The following is a 13,031-nucleotide window of genomic DNA, read 5'->3' on the forward strand; positions in this document are numbered from 1 at the left end:
CTGTACTTTGGGATTCCAAGTATGCGGGCTTTGAAGACCTCAGTGGAAGGATGGACGTATCACAGAAGATGCTGATCATCTTCCAGGGTGCTGCTTCTGTAATTGCAGAGCAGCATGCTGCCAGCCTCCCAGGTATGCAAACCCATCCGCTGCTTAGTGAGCTTGAGGGACTGAATTGTACTGTATTTTAAGGTTATTTTTAATTTGTTTCTCGTCAGCAGAAGGGAACTGAACCTTGATTTCTGCCATCTTCCAGCAGCTGCCCGCATGCAGTATCTGTGCAGCAAGGTGCTGGGAACATCCCCGTAGCTGGGCAGTGGCAGCCCATCGAGATGCTCGGGACTGTTCTGAGCCAGTGTCGGGCTGGTGCTGCTGTACAACCACAAAGTCCAGAGACTTATCTTTCCGTAGGGATCTCGGGTTTCACCCTAATTGCAGGGGAGTCACTAACCACAGCCCTACCCATGTGGTCTCCGAGCCCTAGTCCAGATACTGAGATAAGGGCCATCTCCTCCACTCCCTGCTGTCTCCCAGGTAAGGAGGTGGGTGTTGCCTCGGGTTCAGTTCACTACTTTTTCTCCTCGTTTAGGCATCTTGAATAAATGCTTGCATTTTGATAGGGTGAATCAAGACAATAGTGCTCGCTCTTGTCATTTATCCCTCCTGTCTGTAGGAAGTGCCTTCCTGCAAAAGGGCTGGTGTTGCAGCTGTTCTGCTAGTGCTCTGCAGTGTGTATATGTATATATATATTTAAAGTTCTCTGAGCCATTTCTGCGAAGACAAACTATGATCCTCAGACTTGTAATTGCTTATCCTGGAAATAGGGAATTTTTTGGATGAGCTTTGCACTAACTGTGGCCTTGTTTCTTTTGGTCTCTGTGGATCTCTTCATAGACCAAAGCTGGACACCAGATTCCATGGAGTGGAATGGAAGCTTGTGAAGTTGCATTGGGTTTTAGTCTCGTATTTGAAGAGACATTAGATTCCTGTACTGATTTCTTGGAGGGAGTAGGAAGGGAAGGGAGGAGAAGGAGGCATTACTTAAACAAAACTCTGAAAGAGTTTTCTAAAACCAGATACTTTCTAAGATTGATTTATTAAAAACAAAATTCTTGGGGGATAATTTAAGAGAGTATGATATAATTACAAGAGTGGAATTGGGTTACAACTCTACAAGAGTCTTAGGGAGTTTCTCACGGACGAGTGAGAATATTACAACTACATCATGGCTAAGAGAAACCACCACCATAAAAATCTTTGTGGCTGCTTGACAGGTTCTTACAGGATGGTGAGTACTCCTCAGAAGCTCATTGCAGTTCCCACAGCCTTGGTATGTTTTCATCCAGGTCTCCTCTTCAGATACTGGCACAGCCTGTCTTTTTTGTTCTTATTTGAGTTACTGTACTTCCAGCTGTGAATTACTTTCTCAGCATAAACTGAGCTTTTCAGTGTAAGGCTGAGCACCAGCGCGAGTCTTGCCTCTGCATTTTTGCACACAAGGTAGAGATCTTAATGCTTACTATAGAATGGGTTGGGTTGGAGGGGACATTTCAAGGTCATCTAGTCCATCTGCACTGCATTAAGCAGGGACGTCTTCAACCACATCAGGTTGCTCAGAGCCCCATCCAACCTGGTCTCAAATGTTTCCAGGGGCAGGGCATCTGCCATCCCTCTGGGCAACCTGTGCCGGTGTTTCACCACCCTCATTATAAGAAATTTCTTCCCTGTATCTAGTTTGGATCCTACCCTCTTTCAGATTAAAACCATTGCCCCTTGTTCTGTTGCAATGGTGCTCAAAGTGCAGTGCCAGCAGGAGAAATGTCAAGTAGGTTTTTATTTGCATCCCCAACGGTTTTTGCCTTGTACATTAAAAAATTAAAAATACTGGGCTGGGGCCTGGCCTCTGAAAGTCAAGGTGTGTTTTCTGGCTTGAGTTTTGAAACCCAGTTGTAAAGATTTGGCAGCTTTGCTGGTTCCATTTTGCATCTAGCTACTTGTGAACATTGAAGAGGGGGTGCAGTGGGACTGTGGAAAGTAGGTTGCCATGCAGTCTGCTAAAGGGCTCTTCTGTAGCGGTGGCTTGATGTGCAAGTCCGAAGCACTTAGGATTTCTTCCCTTCTGGCTCTTGTGTTGGAGGTGACCAGCAGCAAACATTCACTTGGTTGTTTTTACCTCCAACCCATTGGTTCTCTTTGGGCTAAACCCAGCCTCCTAGAAGTGGCCTCACTTGTTTTGCTTTTGAGGCTGCAAATGGTGGCAAATCTATTGCATTTCATGGTATAGTGTTGCAATAGCTAGCAGCGAGTACGTTAGATGAGGAAATGCAACACCTTTGAAAGTTTGCCTGCAGAATTCACAATATAACAATAGACAGGGTCCTACCAAGTTACCTAGAAGACATCTGCCAGGGACTGCCAAAACCAACATTCTGCTGCTGTGAAGCATAGCATATCTGACACACATTGCATTTCAACCTGTTGTATGGCCTCTTTCTCAATAAAACAGAGGAACACGCTGGAATTAAATGTAGATTAGATTAACTCTAAATGCCACCTCCCTCTTATTTAATTGCCTGTATTTAGAAGTCTGTTGTTCTAGACAGCGGAGAAGAAAGGAAATAATGGAATATTAAAACACTTAAAGGGATAATAGGAATGAAGAATTTTTTTGACTGCAAACTTGAATTTGCAATATGCCAGATGGTGTCCAGAGAATCGGGGAGCGTATACAGAAATCTTAAGTGTGACCTTTAAAACAGCTAATGCATGTAGTTGGAAAACACCCAGGGAGCTCTGGAAACAGACCTATCATCAAGGTGGTTTATCTGCATTTGTCTGGTGGCTGCTTGTTTCTGGCATCAGAAGAGGAAAGCTGAGTGCAGCTGCCCTGCTGAAGCATTTCTAAAGGCTGTCTCCAGCGCGGGTTCTCTGGGACGCGGTGGGGGCGAGTTGGTATTGCAGCATCTGCCCTGACCAGGGCACTTCTAGTTGTCTCCTTTCCACGGCCTCCGAGTCTCACAAAACGTAATTACCTTTGTTGCACTTGCTGAAGTTGGCCTATGCGTTCAAAAGCAATGCTTTCACCTTGCACCAAGTACGGGCTCCTGAGTTTGGGCTTTTTTGGAAGAAACCAGGCGAAATGAGCAAAGCCTAGAGGTGTAGCAATGCCTCTCTGCCAGGAGGCATAAGGAGTTCAGGGTCAGGGCTCTGCCTGGACTTTCTGGCCCTGCTGGATAGCTAGTTATTGTGGGCAAAGCTGGTCTTTGCTCTACAGCATTCTGGGTCGACCGCCTCGTAGTTTCATGTCCTTGGACCTTGTGGTGCTGCTGCTGGGCTGGCTGTGCGGAGCAGCCCTGCCTTGGCTGAGAGATGCCAGCAGGTTGTGCTGCGGGGCAGCTCTTCTGGAGCTCGCCTGTTCAGCTTCCCTCTGGCAGGGAAACCCCAAAAGCTCTGGGGAAAAAAAAAATAAATAAAAATAATCAAGTCTCCGCCTGATCTGGGGCTTCCTGGTTAGCCTTGGGTGATGTTCAGTTTGTGCCTTGGCTGCAGTTCTGTTCGAATTACGAAGTACGTTTAAAGGAGAGTTCCTTTGCTAGCATGCAGTACTTGCCCAACATCCTGCTGGTCCCAATTAAAAAGACTAAAGCTGTTTCGCTGGTGATCGTACAATCTGTTTGAAAAACCAAACAAATAACATGTCTTCATGAAAAGTGGCTCAATATTTTAACCCATTCAAGCTGGGGCAGGTGAAACCAATTACACTGGTTTGAGGGTCATGGACTTCTGCAAGTGGTTCCTGTTCTTTACTGCGTGCACGTGAAATTGTAGAGCCCGAGCTTGTGAGTGTACACACTGTTAAATCTTCCTGCATAACTCTTACAGTGCTAAGGAATGGAGAAGAAAGGAGGAGGGATTTATTCTGCTTGAAAATGCTCACATTTAGAAGTGACTTTTCATGGCTAATGTAAAAAAAAAAAAAAAGTCAAGATTTAACCAAATTCTAGAATTAGATTAATCATAAACTGTGCTCTGAGGTCTTGAGGTTTTAGGCACTGCTGCAGATTAGAAGGTGAGAATTTTCAAAATTATTTAAACAGGATCATAAAATCCAAAATTTTATGTTGTGATTTCTGTCATCCCCCCCACCCCCCACCCCTGCCCCGGCATGTTTCTGAGCAGGTTTGCTCATCCTTGGTCAATGCAGCTAAGCTGAAATCGGCAGCTCAATGACGATCAAGGTAAGCCGTACCAGGGGGCAGAAGGTTCCCCTGCTCTTGGGAAACTGAGACACCCCTTCCCACAGCAGGGGTGTGGGGGTGTGCAGCGGCTGCCAGCTGGTCCTGCACCCTGGTGGTATCAGACAGTAACAAGAGCATCCTTGGTATGGTGTGGTACCTTGGGTGATCCGGGTGGTGCCAGCAAGCAGATGAGCCTGGAAAGTGCCAGAAAAGACTTTGCTTAAGGAGGAGGCTTTGCTAGTATCAGCGCACAGGGCAGCACTGCTGGGGAGCAGCTGAAGTCCTTACTGATGGCTTTAATCAACTGGGCAAAGCCTGTTGTGTAGGTTGTGCTAATACAGCTCCTCAGGGTGCGCAGGGCAAATGGAAGAGACGTGCTCTGGATGAATGTGCTCTGTATGTCTGACCAGCTCTTTACGGGGACCTGTTGCTGGTAGAAGATCGCTCTGAACTGCTTCCTCCTGCGTGCATCCTGGTGAATATGCCCAACAGCGAGAGATCAGCAGCGGCGCTGTGTGCTGCAAGCTGACGGCTACAGGTTCCAGGCAGAAAGCGTCTGATCTATGGGATAAAAGCCAGCTCTTCTATCTCATTCTCCTGTTTGCTGGTCAAAGTGTATTATTGCAAGGATGTTGTAAGAGCTGAAGGCAGATTTCCCCTCCCCCTGCCCCGATTTATTGATTTTTACATATTCCTATGTGTCTTCAGTATTTAGACTGTGCTTAGTAGCAGGTTAAAGATCTTCAGATGAAATGAGCTGCCCTGGAAGTGGCACCCTGGCGTGGGTCAGTTTTCACTGGAGCTTTCCCCAGCGCCCGGCCCCCAGCTGGCATTGAAGTCCTGAGCATCTCACAGAGGGTCAGGCAGGTTCCTGTGGTCCAGAATTGCCTCGGGAATGTCTGTGGAAAGTTTTACACTTTCTACTTTGGTCTGCAAAGAGAAGTAGAAATACTCTTCTGCAGGAGAGAGCAATCTCATCCCCCAGCAGTTTGTGACATGCAGTGAGCATCCCATTTGGAAGGAAATGGTAAGCCTCATTAACATGGTCTCCGTGCCTCTCCTGGATCACACGCAGCCCTGGGGTCTGTTTGTAGCCAAACATAAAGCTTTTTCAAAAGATGATCTCACCAGTTGAAAACCACATGCATGTGAACCAAAGCAGGAAGGAGAGCAGTGGCTGAAAGGGGTGGAGGGCTCCACATGGGCAGCAGATGCACATGGCTTGCGCTGGGACAACCCGTGTGGTTTTTTCCAGCTGTGAACCTTGGTTCTTCCATCAGCGTGTGCAGGGCTTGGTGGAGTGTCCTTTTCTTGGAATGTCTGCAGTTCCGTTAGCCGATGGGGAATTCTGGAAAATGTTAGTATGAGCTGTCAGACTGTGTAATGATCTCCCAAGGGAAGGAGCAGCAGCCTTACAGGAATTTCAAACCTTGCAGGTTAACGCAGCACAGGAAAAATTCTGGGGATGAATGGGATGACCTGAGAACTCTTCTGTGAAGAGGTAACGAATGATGGAAGAAATCGAGAGGTAATGAATGATGGAAGAAATCAGATGAGGTGAAGAGAACTGTGTGCATGCTAAAGAAAAAAAAAACCCAGGCATTCCCATGGAGAATAGTCCGTCCTTGACTGGTCTGTTAGTCTTTATGCTTCTGGGTGTACATGATCTCTGGCCAGATGAAAGTGAAATACTCCTCTGCATGCATTTGTACAGAACCGTCTGCAGAGGGAATTAAAAGCCAGGACAGAAGCGTTCTTTGAGGTACCTGGTGTTAGTGCTGACGAGATGTTGTTACCTCTTTGACTTGCATTGCTAGCTGAAAATACTGGGCTTTGCTGATCCGCACAGCAGGGTCGTGGAGCCAGTTTCTGGCCACAGGACTGCGTAAAAGTTCGCTGTGTTACCTTGTCCTTTTCCTAGTGCAACTTCCGATTGCCTCGACGTGCTGCAGTGGCAAGGTGAGACTGCCTCGTCCCCTAGCAGGGTGCGTGGGTACCCACTGAGGCTGCTCCTTCCCACCCCACATGTGTGCGGCCGTATGTGCATGTGTCGGTCTAGGAACTGTCGTCCCACAGCAGCTTTGAAGTGTATGTACTTCACCCACTGCCAGCACAGATGTCACTGCTCTTTTCAAAGGAAAGCGCAAGACCTCTCCTGTAAAATCAGGCATGTGTGAGATGTCTCTTCCACATTTCTGAATCTGCTTGGCTCCAGCCCTGAAGCGCGAGGTTTAATATTCCTTCATGTCTTGCCATTTCCTGCCAAAAATGACCAGCAAGGTGCCACAGGGAGGCTAATCCTTATTCTGAGATTTATTATGCCACAAACTCCCCTTTACCACCACTAATTAAAACTAAACTTCACTCACCAAATGACCAACGTACCTTTTGCAAGACTGCCACGTGCTATCTGTTTGTTCTCTCTCCGTGGGTTTTCTGGTCATTCAAGCGAGCTGAGGAGGTCGTAATGTAGATGAGACTAATAATCAACCTGCACTAAAAGCAGCTGCATTGGAGGAATTTTAAACCCAAAAGAAAAGCAGGCAGGGACAGTTTTCACCGCAACGTGCTCTTTAATTGAAACGTGGGCTGGAGCTGACCTGCCTGCCTTGCGATACCATGTGGGTTGGGTGGGGATGCAGTCTGCATTAATTTACTGCTACAATATTTATACAGATGATTTTAGCCTCTGACAAGGGGAAAATTATTTTCTGTGCGACCTTTTGCCTTGGGCCACCCACATGCCATGGGAGAGAGGAGGTCACAGCAGCGCTGGCATCAGTCCCTCCGCAAGGTTCTCACACTCCTGGCAGGTAGTCACTGGGCAGGAGATGGGAGTACTTCTGTGGAAGGTGGATTTTAAATCACTTCACCTGGTCTTTTGTTCATCCCCTAGCTAGAGCAGCCTTGCTGAGGGTTTTTCTGGTGCAGATCCCTCTCGGTGTGTGCTTATGTAGGCTTTGCAAGAGACACTTGCCTTAAAGACCTCATAGCTGGCTTGGAATTGCACTGGTGAAGCTGGGAAAGGATGTGGGACAGATGATGGAGCAACTTGTGCTGCAAGTTGAAGTGGGGCTGAGGTGCCAAGGCAGGTCACTGGAAGGCTGAGATTGTCTTTTTCTGTATTTTTTCTTTTTTTTTTTTTTTTTCTCCAAGATTTCCAAAATGCCTGGCCAGTACGTTTTAGCTACAACTGCCACGTGTTGGGGACGTGCTGCAGCATTGCCTATTTGAACCAGCAGAACCCAGAGGAAAAAAAAGGGCATCTTAAGAGAGAAGCCACACTAGTGAGGTCCCTGGGCTGAGATGCTGAAGCAGCTTGGGCAAACGAAGACTTCGGGTGCTGATTTCATTGGGACCTCCTGGGGTGCCTCCTTATTCACTGGGAATGTGGACCACAAGCTAAAGCAGCAGGTTTCCTGAGCACAGCTGCTTTGCAGCCCCGAAGAGGGGTGAGCTGTGGCTGCCCTAGCCGAGCAGTAGCTGGTTTGTGTTACTGGGACCCAGTAACAACTTCCTCTCCCATGTATGTGTGCTGGTGGCTCGGCTTGTGGGGCTGCAGCTTCTGCCTGCCCTCGGTGCTGCTCTCTGGCTGATCCGTGCGTGCGGGCAGCAGAAGGGAGAGCAAAAAGCTGCTTTTCTAGCTCTGGTGTCAGGGCAGGGTTTCTGCTGTTGGCTCAGAAGGGAAGGGGCCAGGAGGATGGCAAACGAGCTGTGGGGGCTGCTGCTGCTTGCTTTTGGGCCAGCTGTTCCTGCTGTGTGGCTCTCACAGCTGCATTCACCAGGGACAGGGAAGGGCAGAAAATGGGAGTGTTCAGCAAGCTTCAGTAGAAGTAGAGAGGAAGAGGAGACAGGTCCTTGAAGTTTGCTACCAAGCACCCTGTCTGGGGAACTTTGGCTACCTGCTCAGGAAGAGCGGTCCTTGCATGGACAGGCTGATGGAGAGCACCAGGCTCTTCTCTTGCTTCTGAGCCAGGACTGCTGGCGGAGTGGTGGCCGTGGGATGGGTGAGAGCACGGAGAGGAGAGTGGTTGTGCCTTGTTCATCCCAGATGCTGTGCAGTGTGATCAAACGCAGTGGTGCTTGATGTTGTCACCAGCCTAGGAGATTCAGGTGTGCCTGGAAATGTCACTAGCGAGCTGTGCCATGTGTCATGATACAGGTTCTGTAGAGAATGCAGGCCACTCGAAGGCAGGGGAGACGACTGTGTTGGCCTGGGGGGGTTGGAGCTGGAGGGTCACTTAGGCTCTGTAGTCTTCTAACATCTTTTACTAGTGGTACTGATAGTTCCCTGTAGTGCAGGTGCCTGGAAATGGGTGACGAGTAAATTCAAGTGACCAGAGCCAGCTTTGCTGCTCATGGTCTTTAACATCTTACTGGTGGGGTCCATTCTCCATCCTTCCATGGCTGTCACCCAAAGGCCAGAGGTACTTCTAGATCTTGGGACAGAAGAGCAAGAGGTGCTTCCTTCATGTGGTACTCGCCAGAAGAGCTGACAGAGGAACGTCTACAAAGCATTTAGCCTCCAAGTGCATGAAAAGAGGAGAAGCTGGCCAGTCCCTCCTACACCACATGACTTCTATTAGTTGATATTTAATTATTTAAAATATTTTAGTCATGGTCCCCATTGCATTAGGCTGGTAGCATACATACATTGGGACGCTGCCGGTGGAGCTTGTGACCTGTACAGTCTAGACATCTTTGGGGTAGAAAAGAGTGAATGCAGAGAAGTGGCAGCTAACTTAGGGAGGTAGAGGAGTGGTGAAGTCAAGAGAAGGTCCTGGGGCTCTGGTTTCCAGTTTACTGCTTCCCACCCCATCCCTGACAATGCAGGTACCACTGGTTTTGTACAAGATGAAGGATCTGTGGTGAAGGGGGAGGGAAACAAGCTGTCCTGCTCTAGAGGTAGTGTTAGCTCCTCTCCGAAACCTTCCACAAGGCATCGGCTCACCGTCAGAGACGTCAGCTCCAAATAAAACTGTTCCAGGACATTTCCTCAGCGTGCTGTGCCGCGGCAGGCTGCATTCGCTGGCTGTAACGCTGAGCAGACGGCTCAGGGCGGTTTGGAAGAGCAACAAACCGCCTGCCAGGAAACACGCCTTCGTCTTGTGGCAGGCCAGGAGAAAATGCAAACGGGGCTGCAGTTGTTTTGCATGTAAGAAATGCTGGGTATTTCAGATCACAGGAGAGGGAGCATGGTACCAAGGCTCAGCATGCCTTGAAAGGACCAGAGATGGTCTGCTGAGATGTGGATTTTCATAAAAATTTTTTTCTAGACTTGTCTAGGATGTGGGTAGCCATGGGAAAAAAAAAAAAAAAAGGCGGGGGGGGGAGACCTTTTTGTTGTCTAATAAGCACTCTTCTGCTCTCATCCAGCTAGTTTTGTGTTGAACCTGTGGCTTCATGCTGTTCTGTATGATATAGACCCCGTCTGAGGTGTTAGGCATTTGCTCCACAGGGGCTGCTGCATCTCCTGTGGCACTGATCAGCTGGTCCTGCTGCTCACTCGGTGCTGCTTTAACAGCATGGCTTCTTGGGGGTGGGAGAGTGCTGCTTGCTTTTTTACTTTTTCAACAACAAAAATATCAGGAACAGGCTGTTCTCTGGCACCATCTTCTTCTCTTCGGATGTTGGATGTAACCATCCCTTTAAAGCACCTTCCTCTGACCTGAAGGACAGGGTCTGACCAGAGTGTTTTCTAGCATTCGGGGGCCATGACCTCTATCACCGTTGCTGCTCGAGTGGGTATTGCTGAAGAGACTCGTCTCTGGATTTGTTCCTGGATTTTAAGCAGCGGATTCTGGGTAGGTTAGCTCAGTAGGCATTGATGTGATTCAGCTAATTTGAGATGTGTTTTCACTGGAAAACTAACAAGTGCATGTCTGAGCCAACTTTATAAGTTTTCTTTTCTTGGTGAAGTGCGGGATTGCTCAAGACAAGGTGATAGAATATTTATTTTAACTTTCAAATCATGGCAACGGTTGTATTTTTCCTGCCTACTCACTGCCTTAAAACTAAAAAACAGCTGAACCAAACTTTCCAAAAATATTAGGCAGAAACCAGAAGGGCAAAATTCCACCTGAAAATAAGTTTAATGAAGTTGCTTACAACTGAAAAAAGCCATTTGAGAATAGAAATGAGAACTGTCCATACGTGCTTCTCTTCTGATATTAATAGTAATAAGAGTGCTAGGTGGCCAAGGAGCATTTTATAGGTACTTCAGGTACTTAAGAAGATGCCAAAAGTCTGTCGTTTCAACAGGTCTTAACAGTATATGGCAGCATTGCACAACGGCTCTTCAGAAGCGGAGAAAACTGGTTCCTGGTGAAAACTGAGTTAAGTGAAGGGAACTATAATTACACCAGCTGGAGTGCGGGCTGGCCGGTAAGACTTCTGAAACTTTGCCTGCTGTGAGCTGTGTCAGAAGTGGTCAGTTCTTCACTCTGCATCTCATGCAGAAAAGGGACCTCTGAGCACAAAGATTAGCTGGTGCGGAGGTTTGGAGCTCAACCTGGGGAAGGAATCATCTGGTAAAATCCGAATGCCACTTCTGGCAGCACATGGTATTTTATTGGCAGCTGTTTATTCAAGTGTTGACTCAGCCTAGCTTTTGAGATTTGACAAGATCGAGAGCCCTAAAGGGCTATGGCCATGGGCATTAATAAAGCAATCTCGTTAGGAGATAATTAAGTCACATTAATTAAATTCCTAATTAAGCAGCCAACTGTAAGTTTGTTAGGTAAGGAATGCTCAGTTGGGTTTATTCACTTTCCACACCCTAGCAAAAGGTTAAAACAGGGGGGGAACCCAAAAATTCCCCCACTTTCTGGAAAATAATTTATACTTTAGGTGTGGTGCCTGTGGAGGAAGAGCATTTCCAGAAAGTTAGTGTGCTTCTCCTGGGAGCGATCGCACTGGGAATGGATGGGCCACAGCAGGAGCGCTGCATAGGTGCTGTCCCTTGGGAACAAGAGAAATGCAAAGCTGAACGTGGGAAGGGACCTCTGTTTGCCTCCCTTGGTGTCTTGCACAGCTTGGGTTAAACTCAGCTCTACTCTGAACCCATGGCCTCAAGTCTTAATTAAGACCACAAGCAGAGCTGAGCTGCAGGCTATGCTATCTGGCCAGGCAAAAGGGACGGGGAGCAATGGGAGATTTTGCTGCCCCTGTTTAACAGATGTGGGAAAATACAACTGACCTAAGAGGAACTGATGACATACCTAAGATGACTGAGGGAGACTGTAACTGAAAACTCAACTGAAGGCTTCTGAGCAACCTCCCTTAAACGGCATCTCCTCCCTCTGCACTGTGAAGGATGGCTCGTCCCCTGTATGGAATGCTTTGGGCTCCTGAAAACAGTTTTCTGCTCTTACTTTCCATAAGCTTCAGCTCTTCTTCGCACAATCCCAAATGGGTTGTTTTTTCTCTGCTTAAAGTGAGCAACAACCAAGAAACAAAACCACTAGCTGAATTGATGTTTACTGGCTTGGGAACCCGGGAATCCAGAAGCGAAATGTGCCAGTATTATCTTGGGATTTTTTTGTTTGACGATGCAGAGGGGAGGAGGATGGGAGAGGGCTGCACCAGTGCCCGTGAACCTTGCACAGAGCTGGCGATGCCGGCTTTGGCCGCACCTAGGGGAGGGGATGCAGGCAGCAGCGTTTGGCCTGGGGCTCTGGGGCAGACTTCTAGGTGGAGCCTAATAACCTCCCGATCCTGCTCCTGCTCCTCCTCGCTGCCCACAGCAGGCCTGGGAGCTGGGCTGGGTGGCTCATTTGCCTCCCAAACTGCGTGCCTTCCCTGAAAACTCTTTTGGAGCCTATCTCTACGATAAATGTCTTGCCACAGGGTTTACCTTCCCTCTCTCCTACATACTGGAAGGGGTGGGCTCACGCAGAACTGTAGACAGCTCGTGTATTTGGACTGATCATAGGCATCCCTGACATTTAGTTTCTATTGTTTATCTGTCTGGTTCAAGCTCCTCTGTTTTCCAGGAGATGACAAAAATGCCGATGGAATTGGAACGGTTCGTGGTCTGGGGTGCTGGCTGATGGCCAGGTTTAGCAACTGCTGAGCTGTGGCTCAGGGCAGTGACTTCCAGTCCAAGCTATTTAAACACCTGGCCTGGCCGGGAGGAGTTGTTTCTTCCAGCAATCCCAGAGCAGCAGTCGGAGTCAGGAATATGAGATTTCCAGATCAAATGAGGATTATTTTCCTTTTGCACACACGCTGTGGCTGGAGATCCCATCCAGGGCTAGCATGGGTCAAGATGGTGACAGAGGGATGAAAGTGGTAGGCACGTATGTACACAATGATAAGCAGTTCAGGAATAGTTTGCACTCCTGTTTTGTCCCTTCAGCCTTTCCTGGTGCCCCTGACTTTGTCTCCCACTCTGCTATGTGTTCCTCAGTCCATAGCAGGACCTGTAGCATTAATGACATTTTCAGCCAGAGCTGAGTCTGCTTCTTGCTGTCCTGAGTCCAATAAACCACCGTCCTCAAGTTTCAGGCTTTCTTTGGCTTGCATAATTTTGAGAGGCCCCTTGCTTCTCACAGGCTGGGCTTTAAGGATGGCAGTAAGCTTGAGGTGCTCCAAGGCTCTTAAACTTTTAACGCAGCTCACAAAAGAGAGCTCGTGGTGCAGATGGGCTTGTATAAAGCAGGCTGAAGCTCAGAAATGCAGGGCTTTAGGCCAAATTTCCAGCTAGTTTTATAGTTTTCAGTATCTTTTACCCTTTGCCATTGCAGAGCATGCAGGTCAAAGGAGGCTGGTCACGCTGCCTTGTTTCACCTT

This window comes from Falco rusticolus, chromosome 10 (genome assembly GCF_015220075.1).
Source record: "Falco rusticolus isolate bFalRus1 chromosome 10, bFalRus1.pri, whole genome shotgun sequence".
NCBI classification, from domain to species: domain Eukaryota; kingdom Metazoa; phylum Chordata; class Aves; order Falconiformes; family Falconidae; genus Falco; species Falco rusticolus.